Genomic DNA, 18,676 nt, shown 5'->3' with positions numbered 1-18,676 from the left:
TTTCCCAGAATTCAAAGGTAAAAGTGTAGTATTAAAATTCAAATCTCATGCTTCATAGTTGCTGTAATAAGAATGAAGTAAAGGTTTGTGTAATAAATGGCTATCTTTTTTTAATTTTTTCTAGATTTGTAGCATGAAGTTATGTAAATGTATTTTTATGTGTAATAAACAGATTATTTGTCATTGTTGTGCTTTGGCTGCAAAAAGGGACAAGACTGATGCCACAAGCATTAATTCTGCTGGGAACGCAAAAGTTTGCCAAGCTGCTAACTCCACCCAAAGCCTCTGTAATACACTGCTGCAGTAGGATATTTCTTTTATTTGCTGGCATAAAGAAGTTTGATCCTGTTTGCTTCCAAGGAAAATATGTTTAAGGTTCTGTTTTTCCTGTGGTTATCTAATATTCCTTAACTTCTTTCTGCTTATTTAACATTATTATTCTGCTCCCTTTACACCTTGTATTTAGCAATTGTTTTCATACAGACTTTGTACTCCACTGCTCTTATGGCAAAGAAATGTCCCTTGTGGAAAAATAGCTAAAGTGCTTAATAGATGTATTCTGTTTGCAGGAGTTTCAACAATGCCAGAAAGGCTGCTGCTTTTTGTAGGTAAGCAGCTCCAGAATTTGAAGCAGAGTCCGTTTATCTCATTGCCTGTGTCTCAACAATCAAAAAAAAAGTTTATGAAACTCATTACAAGGATTCTAAAAGAAATCGTAAAAACAGTAAGATGCATCATAGGCTGACACTTCATGGCTGATGAAGAATTTGAGAAACTGCTTAGACTGAAAGAGTAACATGCAGAGTCCAGGTCTAGACAGCCTATGTTTATTGTTTTTCAGTCTCCTGCCTGTGTTACGGAGTCTCTCTTCAGTTGATCATCATCTATACTGTCTTGCCCTCCATTGATCCTTTGGACCCCGTGCTTTTAGGAGTTGATTATTAAAAGCTGGCAGAAGCCTTTAAGTACCGGTCTCTGGCATGGTATCAGAACCCTTCAGATTCAGTACCAGTTTTGCCCGGTGTCTTAACATCGCATCACATTGGTTCAACCAATTCAGTGCATGCTTGGTTGCAAGCCATTATGATGTCAACCCATAGTGATGTTGGCCAAGACCTGTGGGAGTTTTCTTTCAAAGATAAAAAACTTCAGTAAAAAAAACACGTGGAGACGTAGGACAACTCGGGTCTTCTTAAATATGACAGTTACCTATATGGTGAGACACTTTCACCCCCACCACACACACACACTATTTTTGGTGTTCGTGTTCACCAGGGTCACTGCTGTAACCACTCTGCAGTCTACCAAACAGTCTGCTTTTTTGCACGTCTTTCTTGCCTGAAGAGTCTTGATGCTTGTTCTAATGTTTAGGGGACCATAGTGTCAGAGACTCATGGTTTTATACCCATGGCCTGTGTTTTCAGGTAAGATCCATGGGACTAGTTCAAGGTCTATAACCTGCCCTTGAACTGAGGTTTCCCGGGCAGCTGCTTCCAAAGCCTTGAGGCACAAACCATTGAAGGCCAAATGAGTTCCAGCCAGCTTTCCTCTGCCTAGCTCAGCCTGTGCTTTAGTCCCTCCCCACTTCCCAGCAACTTTTTCAGGTGGATCAAGGAGTCCTGTCTTTTTTAAGTCCAACCAGCCAGCTCTGTAAATATTCAAGATTTCTGGGTCCCCTTCAGACAAGAAGCAGATGTTCCAGCTTGGTGAGACAGATTCTTTCTTCTGCTCGTTATGAGTCTGACAAAAGGATCTTAAGTAGGAGTTACCCAAGGTGCGCAACCTTTCTGTATGCCTGGCCCCCAGTTAAAGCACTTACTGCTTGGCACATATGCCCAGTCCATCACATTGAATGCTGACACATGCTTTGTGTTCAGTAGTTTACTCTCCATCTGTTTTTTGTCAGTACAAGCAGCAGAACTAGCTGTCGCGCTCCCCTTAGGTTGGTTCATTCTCCCTGTCTGTCTCCTCTTGCTCCTGGCGCATTAGTCAAACTAAGGTCATAGTCAGGGCTTTATCCCTATATACCGTGGAGCTATGGATTTTAATAATTTTATGCTGTATTGTTGCTACTCTTATTGTTTAATTTCTTATATGCTTGTATTGTATTGCACACTGTTAATACAAGTGACATTGTTTTATTTTTGCCAGACATGAGCTTTTTGTATTTGTAATACTTATGTTTTCTGTATAATTACTGTATGGAATGAATTGGTGGTTTGTGGTTTGTTTCATGGTTGAAAGGGGTTTTCAGAGTAGGCCACTCACTCAAGTAGCAAATAAATAACAAATCTCTGGGTGATATACCAGGACAAATTTTATTTTTGGAAGCATTGCATGGCATCCCATGACCCACATCTTGGAAATAATCTACAATCTGTCTTTAGGGTCCTCCTTTACTCTAGTGCTGAAAAGTTGAGTCCCCCCAAGGCCTTATTTGGGTGTCCATTGTTCTGATGATCATCGAATCGCAAATTTGTACACTTTATCCCTTAAGTTTTAACCTTTTGTGTGCTTGAGTGTGTGTTTTTTATTAGTTTTTTTATCAGACGTAGACATTGCCAGAAAAGCTCAGTAGTTATTGCAACTTCTCATAAATGTCACATGCAGTTTCCAGCAGTCTTTTAAGGGAAGTAAAGGTGATGGGCAGTCATTCCAGTGAATTAATATGCAACTCTTAGTAGCCATGATAGTTAGTACTTTATTAATATGTGCATGTTTATGAAAATGTTAAATCATATTTAATTAACAAAAGTTTAGGATCAATGGCTGTGTCATCTTGCCATATAATCTTAGTTAAGTACACTGTATATGACAACCTTAGCAAATATGGAAACGTCCACCAGCAATAGATAATAGAAGTATTTATTTGTTCATAGTGCCAGCATTTTGAATCAGGGATATAATGTGTTGTATATCAAAAAGAAATGTTTAATAATTAATTTGATTTATCATTTTACCTTGAATTTGTGTTGTGTTAAATGCAGCAAAAGTTCTTTTTTATTTGGGGTCCATATTCTGTTAAAGATTGGCACTTGTCTGCTGTTTATTACCTTTCCCCCGGAAAGGAGACCTGTTAAGTGTTGGGAAAAAATCTTTTCTGCAAATTCTAGCCAAAACTTTCTTAATGGTAGACAAAATTTTTAATTGAAGAACATGACGAATGTGATGGAATCCAGACTTCATTATAGAGAGCCTTGGGACATGGATAAACATTAATGTTTATCCATTATTCACATTTTTCATTTATGGATTGAAGGTAAATAAACCTTAATGGGATAATAACTTATAGTTTTGTTTGGTTTCCATTAGCATAAATAGTGAATAACTAAGTACATGAAAAAATGGATAAAAGTATTCATATAATGTAAGTTCATGTGTGTAGACATTTTGCATAAAATTCTCTCATCCAAAAATTGACATTTATTTTAAACTAGTTTTGAAGTTTTGTTGTCAAGTAGTGATTGTATTGCATATATATATATATATATATATATATGTGTGTGTGTGTGTGTGTGTATATATATATATATATATATATATATATATAAAATCAAGTTAAAATATTTGCTGTTGAAATGTTTGCATGTTTTTTAGGTTGATTCAGACCGTATCTGTCAGAAGGTGATAAAGTACACTCCATGTCGTATATGACAAAATTAGTAATTAGTAAATGGGCATCTTGATGCAGAGATGTGGTTGGAAGAATAAAAACAAGTTCTGTTCTGAGTGGACAGTTGTCATTAAAAACATTTTAATGACATTAATGGAGCCTAGTAAAGAAAAATATTTGGAGGAAGAATGAATGTGTTCTAGGATCTATAAATCATGTTGATAAGTTGAAGCAGATTGAGAGTAGTTATTCAGCTCTTGATTAACTATAGTAATGTTGCAATGAATGGGATACATTTGTTTTGTTTTTTGGAATAAAATTATGCATAGTAATTTAGAAAAATTCATTATCAGCCCTATGATTTGCTGCACCTGAGTGACCACTTTCTTTGGCTTGTCTTTTCAGTTTGTTGGTGGTTTGAAATCAGTATAATAAGGCCATCTGATGAGGTGACTACCATTTTACTGTGATTGAAAGTTTAGTGAAAAGATTGACTACCAGCGCAAGGAGAATTGCCAACAGTGGCTATAACTGTGTCACACTAAGTGAAATTAGAGGTTATTTTATTTTTTTAACTTTGCATAACTGTTAGGGTATTGATTCTGTTTCATATTGCTATGTCAATCAGGAAAAGTATTATGAAGTAGCACTTGATATTCATATGCTAATAATCATAGCAAATTTTTTGTCTCCTCTAGTTTTTATATATTTATTAATTTCAGTGGCTGGATGTGTTTGAGTTTTAAATGAAGATAACCATTTGTAGGTCCTTGTTAACTCTTAATTATGTCCCCATATATAAAGGGCAGATGCATACTATTACTGTGCAGATAATTCCTTTTATATTCCTTTTTATGAGTCTTAATATTTTCGACTTTGTATACATTTTTATATATGCATCACATTTATTGTTTAATGAAATGGGTTGGTTTAAGTTTGAATATACTGAGATCATATTTTTTCACATGGAGTTTCAAGTCTGAATCATCTAACGAATTCCATTTATATATTTTTGTACTGACTTCTATGCTTCATTTAATTTATTAAATTTTAACAATATATGTGATCTGAGTATGAGCAGTAGCAGGAATCTAAATGATAATCAGAAACAGCAGTATTAAAAGATGCTAGAAAGTTCAGTTGTAGATGAAAACTGAAAATTATGGTATAGGTTGGTGTGTGTGTGTGTATAGATATGTATGTGTGTGTATTTAATTTTATATATGGAGAGATATATTGTAAAGAGTCAAATTAAATTATAGATCATAAAAGCCTTCTCTATGCCTACTGGATATGAGCTTAACAGTATTTCAAATGAATGCATAATGGAGGTGAAGAACAAATTTAGGGATAAGACCTGGTAAATAGACCTCTTGAAGTACTCTGGAGAAAAGCTTGTGATATTGTCCATCCTGAAAGACTGTTAACAAGGCAAAAATTAGTATGTTTGGAAGCTATAAAAGTGCCCAAGGAAAGGAGGAGAGCAAATGACAATGGAGATAGGAAAGCAAGAAGAGATGAGAGGAACTATATTTAATTAAGCATTCCAGAGAACTGGAATACAATATTAGAATGGGAAATACTAGATCTCTTCAGAAAGATTGGTGATATTAAGGGAACATTCCAGTTAAAATATTAGGCATGGTAAAAGACAAAGACAAGAGAGATGTAGCTGACGAACAAGATCTTATGAAGAGGTGTCAGGAATATACAGCAGGACTGTTTAAGGACAGCCCCCAATTATACTCATGCATGTGATGGTACATTCTCAAATCTAGAAACACATTTAGAAAGTGAAGCTATACCATTCCTCCTTTCAAGTTTACCCATACGCTCTCTATGCCACCTCTCTGTATACACTCAGTCCCAATATTACTACACCTACCACCTACCTTATGCTATCACCCGTATCTTATTCTCTCTCTCTCACCTCCATCAGAGCTGCTTAACTCAGGCTTCCTTAATACGTCTTCTCAACAGCCTTAAAATTATAGTACAACTAACCACCTTTTTTTTGTACCACTGTTTCATATGCATGTTTCAGATGAAAATTGTAACTTGATGACTTTCCTTTAAGTCAGCATCATGACCTTCAACCCACCCTGCTAAGTTGGCTGCCCAATCCTTATTTTTGGGAATTCTCAAATCTCATATTGTTCATACCTGTATTACTGCTATATGTTTAGAGATCAGGCTACTGTAACATGGATAACAATATGATTGTATCCGAGATACATCCGTGGCCTGTGTTGAAATTGGATACTGCCCAATCTGTCTACCCAGTAAATAAACAAAAATAAATAAAATGGGCCCTAGAAAGGTTTGATAATAACAAGGCTAAGGCTACAGGAGATGATGGTATTCAGGCTGAAATATTTAAAATCTGCAAAATTATGTTGTTACAGTGTTGTTTGGAATATGCCAACGGATTTTTTGGAAAATCAGCATTGACCCAGACCATTGGATTGGATAAGATCCATACCTATCGACCTTACTGAATTCCTCGGTATTTACCGGTTTTGGAGGCAAAATAATGGGATGCCATGAATTTCCAAGTGCCCCCTTCAATTCCCGATTTTCTTTTACAATTTTAAGTTATAGAGATTGGTGATGTCATCACACGTGAAAGTGCGCTCCCTAATGATTTCTTAATGGTTTACTGCACAAACAACATAGCCATAGGTGTAGGTGAACAAGCAAAAGAGCATAAATACAGAACATGAAAATTTGACGTGAGCTTTGTGCATGCATGTACAACAGAAAGAAAGGGGGAGGGTCTGCTTCTCTTGTGTGTGTATATGCAAAATTCAGTAGCTTGTGGTGGTGTGCACAGGACATGGCTTGTAGAGGATGTGAACAAGGGAGCATGCAGCACCAAGAAAGGGCTAATGTTGTTTTTCGGCTTTTCCCAGTTAGGGGTCTCCACAGCTGAACTCCGGTCTGCTAATGATTAGCAGTAGATTTTGACGAACGCCGAGGTGCCAGCTCGAGGTTCAACCTTTAACGAAGGCACACCCATTTACGCATGTCTTTCGAACGCCTACCCAACCGCAGGGAGGACATGCAGACTCCACACAGAAGGCACTCCCCGCACTCCAGCCGAGAATCGAAAGGGAGAACCTCTTGCTGTGAGACAACAACGCTACCGCTACACCACCGTGGATGTTACAGGCAGACAAAAGAAATGTGCCAAACGCCCCTTTCACACTAACAGATGGTTATCAGCTCCCTAGCTGCAGCAGCATCTCCCTGCAAGTTTTTCAAGCCCCCTCAAAGCGACAGCTGCTTAACTAATGCTGCATGCTTGCTCCTGACCTGGATAATGATGTCAAAATGTATAGCAGGTCAGTGATCGTTACAACCTTAGACAAAGTAGTTTCCCTCTTTAACAGCTGCATTATTTATAATTTATAACATAGGAACTGACCATTGTATTGTACTGAAAACCGTGGCCAGTCTTGGGTGAGTCCATAAAATAGTACCGGGCCAGAAGCATTTGATTCGACCCATTTCCACATTTGTATCATTGTTATCACACCTGTGAAAGGGCTAATGAGCGTTTTATATTTCATTGGCACAGGTGTGATAACAGTGATACAAATGTGGAAATTGGTCAAAATAAGCAGTAATTGAGAGGTATGCAAAATGTATCACTTAAAATGTTTAACTGGCATCCAAGTTCATCTGAAGTACAGTGCAAACGTGTTCATATGTTAAAATTTAAAATTTTAACAGAACCCCCCCCCCCCCCCAAAAAAAAAAAAAGGTAGGTAGCTGTGTATGGAAAATGCACATAAGTCAGTTGTGGATGACATAGATGTGCAGACTGCAATTAAACAGCAGTGGACACAAATCAAAATTAGACGACCTGAATACACACAATTATTTGTGAAAAAAAAAATCCATGCAGATTTTAGATATTAAGCCTAAAGGTGCATCCGAGCTCAATGCTACCTACACCCTTTTAGTCTTGCCTTGGCATTTGGCAGAGCTCAAAGTAGGATGATTGGTGAAGCCAAATTATGACCCAAACAAATATTTAATAACTGTTTTGTCATTTATTATCGGAAAAGTGATCATCTTAATATAAATCAAATAACCTGCTTTCCTCATTGCTGTCATAGCAAGTTACGCATTAACAATGTCTAGTCCAAGAATCAGTGTGCTGGTTTACACACTGTCCCACCCTTTACAGACACTTCAGTTTGTCACTTGCTCTCTGCTATTGGTACAATGACTCCCTCTTGACTTAAACAAGCTCTGCTGTTCTAGGCTGTACAGCTGAGCCATTGAAAGAGCAGAAATTTAAACCATCAAAAGATAAATTGGAACAGCAAAGTAGAATGCTAAAAGCTGTGCCCATCTTCTGATTGTCAAGAAGAGAACAGTTCTTGGAGAGGTTGTGACAGTCATCTTTGACATCCTGTTTTCTTTGTACCTTAACAGATGACCATTGTAGCCATATTGGAGCCATCAGATCATTTATCTGCTACTTCTGACTGTTCTGGTGTTACTCTTTGGGAACCAGTTATGGGTCAGAACAAAGTAGAACTGTGTTTATTCGGATTAGATGGGTATGACAACGTTCCACAGATTTTAGTTAGGGAAGCAGTACCTAGCAACCAGGAGAAGGCCTGGATATCTGAATCCATTTGAAGTTTCACTTCAGAATCTCCAAAGAAAAAAACACTGAAAGTAAAACACCTTTCCAGTCCCTCCTACTTCAAAAGAAGCTAAAGAACCTGACTTTGAAGATGTTGGATTAGATTATGCTTCCCAAATGTATTCACCTGAAAACTAGGAATCAGAATCCAAAGAAGACCCCTTTTAAAATTCTCCTTTGGGAGAAATGTCTTTTACTGATGTTATTGAAAGGATGAAAGAGTTGTAGAAATGGGAGCTTAAAGAAACATCTGAAACACAGCAGAGGTACTATCATCAGTTACATGTAGCCCCCCCCCAAAAAAAAATGATTGGCTATACCTTTAGTTATTAGAGCATAAGAAGATGTCTTTAATGCTGCCATTACTTCTTCTGATAGGTATCTGCTGCTAAGAAGCCATAACAAAATTTTCATGTTACCTTAATCTCATAAGTATCTTTTCTGTAACACTGGAGCTGATCCTTGAGTTATCTGCGTTCATAGGTACTTGTTGACATGAAGAAGGTTATTGCATACTTGTCTACTTCTGAGTCTAAGTCCTCATTACTTTCTATGCTTTCCTCAGCCATTTAAGTTGCTAAACATTCTTTTGAGATGCTCCTACGATACAGCAGATGCAGTATTTAGGGCTGCAGCAGCTGTGTCAGTCATGTACAGATGTGCATGGCTACAAACCCAAAATATGCTATGTGCCAAATCTAAAAATCTCAGTTGATAAAGAGTTTTTTTTTCACACTTCATCTGCTGATTTTCTTAAGTGATTTGATGAAAACAGGAAAACAATCCAAGATGTAAAGGAAATTTTTCAGTCCTTTATCCAACAAAAGTGTAGCAAAAATTTACCTTCTCAGCCCTGGTCTGTTTTACAGGAAGCCATTTAAACAATGTGGGCAGCGCAGTACTGTAGCGGTTAGTGTTGTTGCCTCACAGCAAGAGGTTCTCAGGTTTGATTCTCAGCTGGGATGCTTTCTTAGTCGAGTTTGCATGTCCACCCTGCATTCACATGGGTTTCCTCCGGTGCTGTGGTTTCCTTCCACATTCCAAAGACATATACTAGGTGGATTGGACACACTAAATTGGCCCTAGGTGTGTGTGTGTGCATCCAAGTGTGTGTGGTGCACCTTCCGAGGAGGGTTGGGCCTTGGGCTAGCAACCTTAGCCCATAAAACATGTAACTGCTACAGAAATGAGTGCTGAAAGATGCTCATTGCCCGCTATACCACATGGTGCATAAAGTTAGGAAAGTAGCCGTTTATAAAGTAATGGCAGGGCAGTTCTAAAAAATAAAAGAGCACCACAGGCCAAATCTCATCCTAGACTTATCCCTGGCAGCCGTCTAAGCCTGTCAGGGACTCATTCCCAACATCTTGAAGTCTGGGAATCATTCAGAGGGGTGTGGCAATGGGAATCCCTCCCTCCAAATCTAGGAATTCCATCCCATCCTCAGAATCAAATCCACCTGTTTTCTTCATCGTACCTCATATGCTATCCATGAGGGTAATATAACCTGTACCAGAGGTTCAAAAACGACAGTGATTGAAGACTTCCATGATGGCTTTATACTGGGTTTCTATTACGTGATCGAACTTCAACAAGTTCGAACCCTATATGGTGGAAACCATATAGTCGAACTTGCAGAAGATAATTACTGGGTTTTACATGTAAAGTGTCTTTTATTGCTGTGGCTTCCTGGTAGGTGCAGATTACAAAAATAAATGTAAAATTTTAAGTTCTGTGAGCCTGGGAAACTTAAGTAGAAGTGTCAAGAATGATGCAAACTGAAATGATTCAGCAGTAATGTGTATCATCAAATCTGAAGTAGTTTACTTCATTTGCTCTTCAACGTGCGGTTCTTCAGATCCACATCGGATCCGACATGGCCGCATTTTCCAGCTATGGCTCCAAGCTCCATGCTCCTCCCTTTAAATGCCCCTGTCTCCCTTCTCCCTTCAGATCTTGTTTGCCGCCTGAGAGGCAGCAGCGCGGTCCGAGCTCCAGAGGGTTTGTGAGTTTTTCTGAAGTAGTAATTTGTCCCGTTTTGGCCTTTCTTTACCTCTTTCTTTTTCAACCCCTTTCTGTACCTCCTCGGGGTTCTCCGTAGTGCAAAAAAAAAAAGTAAGTAGGCTTTGCTGTCTTTCCTCCCCTCTTTCCTTTCTGCGTGGTGCATGTGCGTTGTGCTGGCTAAAGCATGGCTGATGCTCCAAAACCAGGCTTCAAAAGGTGCACAGAGTGTGGCCATAAGCTTTCTCTGGCGGATGGCCACACTCTGTGTGGTTTGTTTGGGGGTGCCTCACCTCCAGTCCCCCTGTCCTATTTGCAGTGGGTTTAATCCCAGGGCACTTAAGAACAGGTGGGCAAACTGATCCTTAATGGCCTGTTGCCGTCTTCTGCTGGGACCGAGGTCCCACCTTCCCCTGCTGGGAAAGCAGCGGCTGATGCTTAGTCTTCCCTTTCCATGGCCTCTGGGACTTACCCTCCCGTCAAGAGGTCCGGGGAAGGAGATAAAGCCAAGAAGGACCGGCCACGCAAGCGATCCCCCGACTGCTTGTCGGAGGCCGACCCTCCGCCAAAGGTAAGCCTGTTTCCAGGCCAGTGACATCTCGGCTCAGGTCCCCCAGGAGGTTCTTCGTGTTTCACTGTTGCAGTCATTACATTTGGGGTTATTTGCTTGCAGGTTGCCCTCAGTCGGCCTGATTAACAAAGTCTTGGGTCCTGCTTCGGTTGCTGTCCCTTCTTCCATAACGTCAGGTTGTCAGGGGTATAAAACATGCAACCGACACCATTGCATCAGTCTTTCTTGCCATGCGGTGCCTAAAGCAGAAGCAGTTCGCAAGTGCCAGTCAGCCGACTCCTGAAATTTTCGTTTTCGAGTTTCAGAACCAAAGTACCCCGTTGGGGAAACTTTTTCTTGCTCCTTACCGATGTCAGTAAAAGTTAATAATTGCATTACTTGTGGAAAGCAAATACCTCATAAAGATTTTCATTCGTACTGTATTCCTTGCCTAGGCCCTGACCACTACATACCTTGCTGTCGGTTTTGTGCTTTATTTAATCAGCGCACTGTCTGTCGTCGGTATATTTTCGCCTCTACATATTTTGCTTCTCTGTTTAATTATCCAGAAATGTCATTGGTTAGCCATCTGACTACCGGGATTCTGAAAAAAAACAGAAAGATAAAAACAGAGACAGGCCGCCGAGGTCCAAAACTGCCGATGACGCTTCTCCTAAGCCAGTCGCCAGTTCGCCGGTACTCAGTGAGGCGCTTTTGCAGCCCCTGATACCCGCTACTTCTGATTCGCAGGCCTCTACTGAGACCCATTCAGAGTCCGGTATGCCGTGAGATGCTTCAGCTATGGAACCCGGGGATGTTTCTACCTTCGATGGGTCCGGAGGGTGTATTCAGGCCTAAGGACTTGCATATTAAACCGATGCCTCCTTCTATACTTAGGCCTAAATCTCGATCCATGTCTAAAAAACAGACGCCAAGGCCACATGCTCAGGCCTCTAGGCCTAAAAAACAAATGATAAGAATGGCTGAAGATCTAATAACTCTAATCAGGGGTAGCCAAACCCCCCTTCTGAGGAGACTAGGACTGAAGTTGATTATGAATCTTCTGATCAGGATTCTGTTTTTTCTGACTCTTCTGATGATCTGGATTTGCCCTTACCTACTAATGAGGATTCTAATGCAGAGGACTCTATTCTCTCTGCTTCCCCTCCTGAGGATTTTTCTTTTGGGGAAACCTTACATACTCTAAGGGAACATTTCCACTGGGAAAGCCAGGATTTTTCTGATTGAAAAAAGAGGCTTAGGAATTTCCTTCTCCTACCTCAGCATAGGCCTTTAGCTATTCCTCCTGTACTAGACATTGTTGATGATGCTATTGTTATTAGGTTATTTGTTATTAGCTTTCTCGGAATCTAGTTTGGCCCCTGAATCCCTGCCTCCTGCTCCCAGAAAACCTGACAGATACTACAGGGTCCCTGAGTCCCACCAGTTCCTTTTCAAAAATCCTGTTGTAAATCCAGAGACTATTTCACAGGGGCCCAAGGGCATTAAGGCTTATACTGCTGAAAATCCTACCTCTTCTGATAGAGACTCCAGGGCGCTGGATAGATGGGGTAAGAAGGTTTACACTTCTGCAACCTTGGCCATTAGGGCTTTAAACTGCCAGTTTCATATGTTAAAATATCAGCAACATGTTATTGGACTGCTTAAACAGAAAATGATGTTGATTCCTGACTGTGTGGAAAATAAAGAATTACAGGATTTAATGAATTCTGCCGAACAAGTTGAAAAACATACTTTGCAATATGGTTTTGATTCATTAGAGGCCTCTTGCAGGGCTGCTGTTACTAGGTCTGTGCTCAGAAGGCATGCTTGGCTTAAGGAGCAGTCTTTGCCTGATCATGTTAAAGCTAATATGTTGGATGCTCCTTTAAATCAGGACCGCCTGTTTGGCAACAATGCTGAGGAAGTTCTTAAAAAGATGGAATTTAAAGCTAAATCTATGCAAACTGTTAAAGATTTTTTACAAGTTCAGCCTCCTAGATTTAGTAGGCACTGGCCCTCTAAGAATTGGTCCTTTCCAGCCCCTTCCAGGTCTTCTCAAGCCAAACCCAGAGACAGCAAAAACCCCAGATTTCAGTCCCAGGGGACTCACAGAACTAAGCAGTGGGGGGCCTCCACTTCCAAGTCTGGGAATAATAAGACTCCCCCCTATAGTAAACTGTCTCAGTGACTTTCTTTTAAAATTTCCAAGCACTTATCAACTGACTGCCCCTTTGGGGGGAAAGATTGTTCTTCGTGCAAAGAATTGGGAACTGAATACCCAGGACAAATGGGTTTTAAATAGTGTCCCAGGGATACAGATTTCACTTCCACACATTGCCAACACCCAAGTATGTGGCTGGACCTACCCCCAAATCAGTGGGCAGAGTCCCAAAAACAAGTACTTTCTCTCTTAAGCATGGGGGTTATTCAACTGGTACCAGAAGAGGAAAAGGGACAAGGTTTCTACTCAAGACTTTTCCTGGTACCCAGAAATGACAATTCCTGGCGTCCTATTCTGGACCTGTCTACTCTAAACACCTTTTTGGAGATTCCAAAATTCAAGATGCTGGCTCTTCACCAATTACTTCCTAAGCTAGGCAAAGATGCCGTGTTGGCAACACTAGATTTAAAAGAAGCATACCTCAATCAGGGAATCTTGCAGAAGATACCTACGCTTCAAAGCAGGCTACATGCACTATCAGTTCTCTGCACTGCCCTTTGGCTTATCTACTGCGCCCAGGGTATTCACAAAGTGCCTAGCTCCAGTTATTGCATTTTGCAGGCAAAGAAATATTCAAATATACCCATACCTGGACGATTGTCTAATTCAGGCAGAAAGCCAGGGCATACTTTTGAATCATAAGGCCTTTGTAAAACGGGTTCTAACTTGTCTGGGGTACACCATAAACGAAAAGAAATCACACCTGGTACCCTGTCAACAAATTATATTCCTGGGAGCAACCTTGAATATAACTTCCCAGATGGCTTACCTCACGCCAGAAAAGCAAATTCATTTGACAATCTACTTCAACCAAGTGGCTACAAAAACCCTGCTATCTGCAAGACAAATACTGCAAGCCTTGTTGGGGTTCATGGCCTCCTGCATTCTTCTAATTCCATATGCAAGATTGCAGATGAGGAAACTACAGTGATATCTAAAAAGCCTATGGTGTCAACATTCTCAAGACCTAGAAACAATGATTCCTATCATATCTTGCCTACGCCTAGAGTTCCTTTGGTGGGCAGAGGCCTGCCACCAAAACAAGGGACGACCTTTCACACCACCCCCTGCCGCTCAAACCCTAACAACAGGTGCATCAGACTATGCATGGGGGGCTCACCTGGCAGGGAAGTGCATTCAGGGCAAATGGAACCCAAATGCACCTGCATATCAATCAAAAAAAATGTTAGCTGTACAGAATGCTCTGACAGCCTTCAAGTACCACATTCTTCCAGGACAACTAATGGTAAAGACGGACAACACCACTGTTATGTGGTACATAAACAAGCGGGGGGGGGTACACATTCTTACCCCCTCTGCAGACTAGCCATGACATTGTGGAACAGCCTTGAGCTACCAAGTGCACCTACAAGCTCAATTCCTGCCAGGAAAATTAAATACACTGGCAGACGGACTAAGCAGAAACCTCATGGACCCACTCGATTAGAAACTAGAACCAAGGATTTTCAACATGTTGACAAGCAAATGGAGGAGCCCAGATATAGACCTGTTTGCCTCTCCCTAGAACTACCATTTGGACAAATTTTGCACAAGGACTCCCCACAAACAAGCCTGGAAAGTGGATGCTCTGTCCTTCAGCTGGAAAAACCTATCAGTATATGCCTTCCCCCCTCTGCCTCTGCTCTCCAAAGTACTACTAAAAATCAAATAGGACAAACCAAGGATAATTTTGATTGCTCCAGACTGGCCGTGCCAACACTGGTACCCCCTCCTGCGCAGTGTGTCACAGTTATCTCCATGGCAAATGACTCAGACTCCTTCCCTGCTGTCTCAGCCGGAGGACCAGATTCTGCATCCTCAGTTTCCAATGCTGAACCTTGCAGCCTGGCTAATTACTTAATCTTTCCTTTACCATCCGTCAGCAAACCTGTGATGAATATCATTTTAGAAGCAAGGAGGCCTAGTACTAGAAAATCTTATGCTGAAAAATGGAAAAGATTCTGTGCCTGGAACCATTTCTCAAGGCATGAGCATAGCAGTGCCCAATTTACCTCAGATTTTACAATACTTAACTGAGATGCATCACAAGGGCCTGTCTTTTTCCTCCATTGAAATCCACGCCTCAGCCATTTCAGCTCATTATAACACAGAACCTCCCCTCTTCTCTCATCCACTGCTCAAGCAGTTCCTCAGAGGGGCCTAAACTTTTGAGACCATGCAGGAGAGCTCCAACCCCAGCCTGGGACTTTAACTTTGCCTTGCAGAAACTCACTGTACCTCCTTTTGAGCCAGCTGCTACTGCCGACTTAAAATTTCTTTCTTGGAAAACAGCTTTCCTTTTAGCAATCACTTCAGCTAGAAGGGTATCTGAATTACAGGCCCTTGTGGCAGTGGAGCCTTTCATCATCTTTCATGCAGACAGGATGTCCCTCAGAAACAATCCATCCTTCATGCCCAAGGTGGTATCCAGTGTGGCTCTTAATCAGTCCATTCATTTGCCAACCTTCTTTCCCAATCCACAGAATAAAGGGGAATGGATACTGCATTCCTTAGATGTGCACAGACAACTTAGATTCTACTTGGACAGGACTAAACCTCAAAGGAAATCTGAGCAACTGCTGGTGGCATTTGCTGCAGGGGCAGAGGGGAAGGCTATTTAAAAGCAAACCATTTCTAAATGGATAAGCCATTGCATTCATTTCTGCTATAAGCACCATGGAAAACCTATCCCCCAGGGGATCAGACCTCCTCCAGCAGGGCTGCATCTACCTCTACATTCTTTCTCAGAGGCGTCCCTACCAGGGACATCCTAGAAGCTGCTACCTGGAGTTCTGTACATACTTTCACCAAGCATTGTCATTTGCCAATTTTCTCTAAATCCAGAGCTGGCTTTGCCACTGCAGTCTTGCAGGTCTTTATAGCTGGCCCTAATGCTATCTAAATTTCTCCTCCCAACCATAGCTTTGGGAGTCTACCCAAATGTAATGACTGCAACAGTGAAACACAAAGAACATTGTACAGTTGTGTACACTTACCATAAATTTAGATGTTCGAGTGTATTCACTGTTGCAGTCCTGGTTACCCTCCCTCCAGCCCCCTAACTTCTTTTGGCTATACCTCTACTTTCCTTTACTATGTTTAAAAGCCTTTTTGGTGTATTTGCTTTTTTGCCGTAGGTATATCTTTGTGTTTTTATGTTTAATTGCTTCCCATTGGGGGGCACCTGACATCTGGGGCAAGAAAAACTGATGTAATGGCGTCAGCTGCATGTTTTATACCCTTGACGACCTGACGTCATGGAAGAAGGGACAGCAACCGACGCAGGATCCAAGACTTTGTTAATTAGGCCGACTGAGGGCAACCTGCAAGCAGATAACCCCAAATGTAATGACTGCAGCAGTGAATACACTCGAACATCTACATTTATGGTAAGTGTACACAACTGTACTTTCTCATCTTACCCTGAGGTACAGACAAGCCGGTCGCCCCCTAGGCCTTCTCTCCCCCACCGGCTTTCCCAGCCCACTTCAGTGGCATCCTCCTCGCTCTACTCAGAGGTTGTCTGAAGTGGAGATGGACAAGATGATACGGAATTTTATCTGGACTCAAATTCAGATGAGGTTCTTGCCAGGGCCTTCTCCCACTGGAGCGGGTGCCTTCCAGCTATTGTTTAGACCTATCGCTCCTTCTCCAATCCGACCTGCACTTTCGGAGTCGGATCAGAGGATGATCGGAGTCCAGGGGTCGGCGCCAACGGTACCCTGTACCTCGATGCCAGCCAGTGCCTAGAGTGTGTTGGATCCGAGAGAGTGCTCTCTGCTCAGAGCTTGTCGGAGAGAAGCATTCCTCTCAGCTCCGGCTCCCTGGTCTGATCAGGGGAGAAAGGCTTCCGCTGGGTCAGCCCAGGAGATCCATTCCCCCTCTGCATTCGACGTGGTGGAGAGGGTTCTCGCAGGGTCGAGGATTCTGACCATATCGTCTTCTGAGTCCATCCAGGCTCCCCTGGCCTTGTGTGGTTCCGTCCATCTTGCCCTCTCAGGGACAGCCCGTGGCCGTAGTGCCCCAAGAAGTTCCACCCTTGGAAGAGCACTTGGACTCTCCTCCGAAGACACGGACCTGGATGAAGGGGAAGGTTCCCCAAGATCACCCGCTGAGGATGACTCCTTTGGAGACATCATGGAGATCCTTCACCAGAGGGAGGGGTGGTCCACCCCAAAACCAACTTCTGACGAGTCTGTGTTTCTGGAGGCATTTGGCTCAGGCCCATCTACCTCTTTCATGTCCCCTCCTGCCTAGCCACTTGTGGATTTGATAACATCTAGGGCGTGGAAGGAGCCGGACACCGTAGAGCCAATACCCAAGCACCTAGACAAAGTCTCAAGTCCCCCCATGGGCAAGTTACACTGGCACAAGGGGTCCCCTGTAGAGACTATGATGGTGGCAGTGACCACCAAGAAGGAACTCGCCCAGCAAGCTCCACGGTCCACGCACCTGACCGTGAGTCAAGGAATTTATTGGAGAAAACTGGCTGAAGAACCAAGGTATTGGGAGCAGATAATTAGAGAGGGAAAGGTAATAGAATGGGAAGAGGCCAAGCATTTATTTGAACTGCAGGCTAGAGATTGACTTCCCTATCAAGGACTGATATCAGATTGTAGGCAAAGAAAAAGAAATATGGAATATTCTAAGCGAAAGGTGAGGGTAGAGTTGTTAGTAGAATCTAGAACAGAAGCTGCTTTTTAAAAAGGAGTATTCGGTAGAGCATATAAAATATTGCATGATAACTAAAAGAATCAATTGAAGGAGGAAGGAAGGATTGGGAAGAGAGATTGAGTAAGCAATTCACAAAGAAACAATGGGGGAATATGTGTATGTCTCACTTATGTGCAACAAAGTCTAGAAGATTTATGATGTTTGCTTGAAAGTGCTTACAGAGATGTTCTTCGTGTTTCACTGTTTCAGTCATCACATTTGGGTTATCTGCCTGCGGTAGCCCTCAGCTGGCCTGAATACCAGAGTCTTCTGAGTCAGATGCTGTCTCTTCTTCCATGACGTCAGGTCGTCCGGGGTATAAAACATGCAGCCGATGCCATCACATCGGTCTTTCTTGCTGTGTGGTGCCCGAAGCAGAAGCAATTTGCAAGTGCCAGTCGGCCATCTCTTGAAATTTTCGTTTTCGAGTTTCAGACGTGAAGTCTTCAAAAAAGATAAGTACCCCGTTGGGGATCCTTTTCCTTGTTCCAACTGATGTCAGTAAAAGTTAACAATTGTCTTGTCTGTGAAAAGCAAATACCTCATGGAGATTTTCATTCTTACTACATGCTCTGTTTAGGCCCAGACGATGACGTCTCTCGCTGTCGGTTTTGTGTCTTGTTCAACCCCTGAACTATTTGTCATCTGGCTATTTTTGCAGCCAGTTACTTTCGTACTCTGTCTCAGTACTCCGAAATGGCTTCGTTAAGCCATCCGACTACTGATCTTCCGAAAAAAACGTAAGGATAAAGACAGAGACAGACCGCATAGGTCCAAAACTGACAACGACACTTCCGTTAAGCTAGTCGCCAGTTCGCCGGTACTCAGTGAGGCGCTTTCGCAGCCCCTGATACCTGCTACTTCAGATTCGCAGGCCTCTACTGAGACTTATACAGAGTCCGGTATGCCGCA

General features: G+C 41.9%; 1 protein-coding gene across 2 annotated transcripts in view; it reads left to right on the top strand.

The window, feature by feature from the left end:
* The window catches only part of CNOT2 (CCR4-NOT transcription complex subunit 2), a 2,080,381-nt gene that overhangs the window by 1,649,818 nt on the left and 411,887 nt on the right, over window positions 1–18,676 (top strand). The gene's annotated exons all lie outside the window — the stretch shown is intronic.

Source organism: Protopterus annectens, chromosome 11.part0 (genome assembly GCF_019279795.1).
Source record: "Protopterus annectens isolate FY-2018-M chromosome 11.part0, PAN1.0, whole genome shotgun sequence".
NCBI classification, from domain to species: domain Eukaryota; kingdom Metazoa; phylum Chordata; order Ceratodontiformes; family Protopteridae; genus Protopterus; species Protopterus annectens.
The sequence above is the reverse complement of the archived record's forward strand: the minus strand, read 5'-3'. Positions and strand labels throughout refer to the sequence as shown.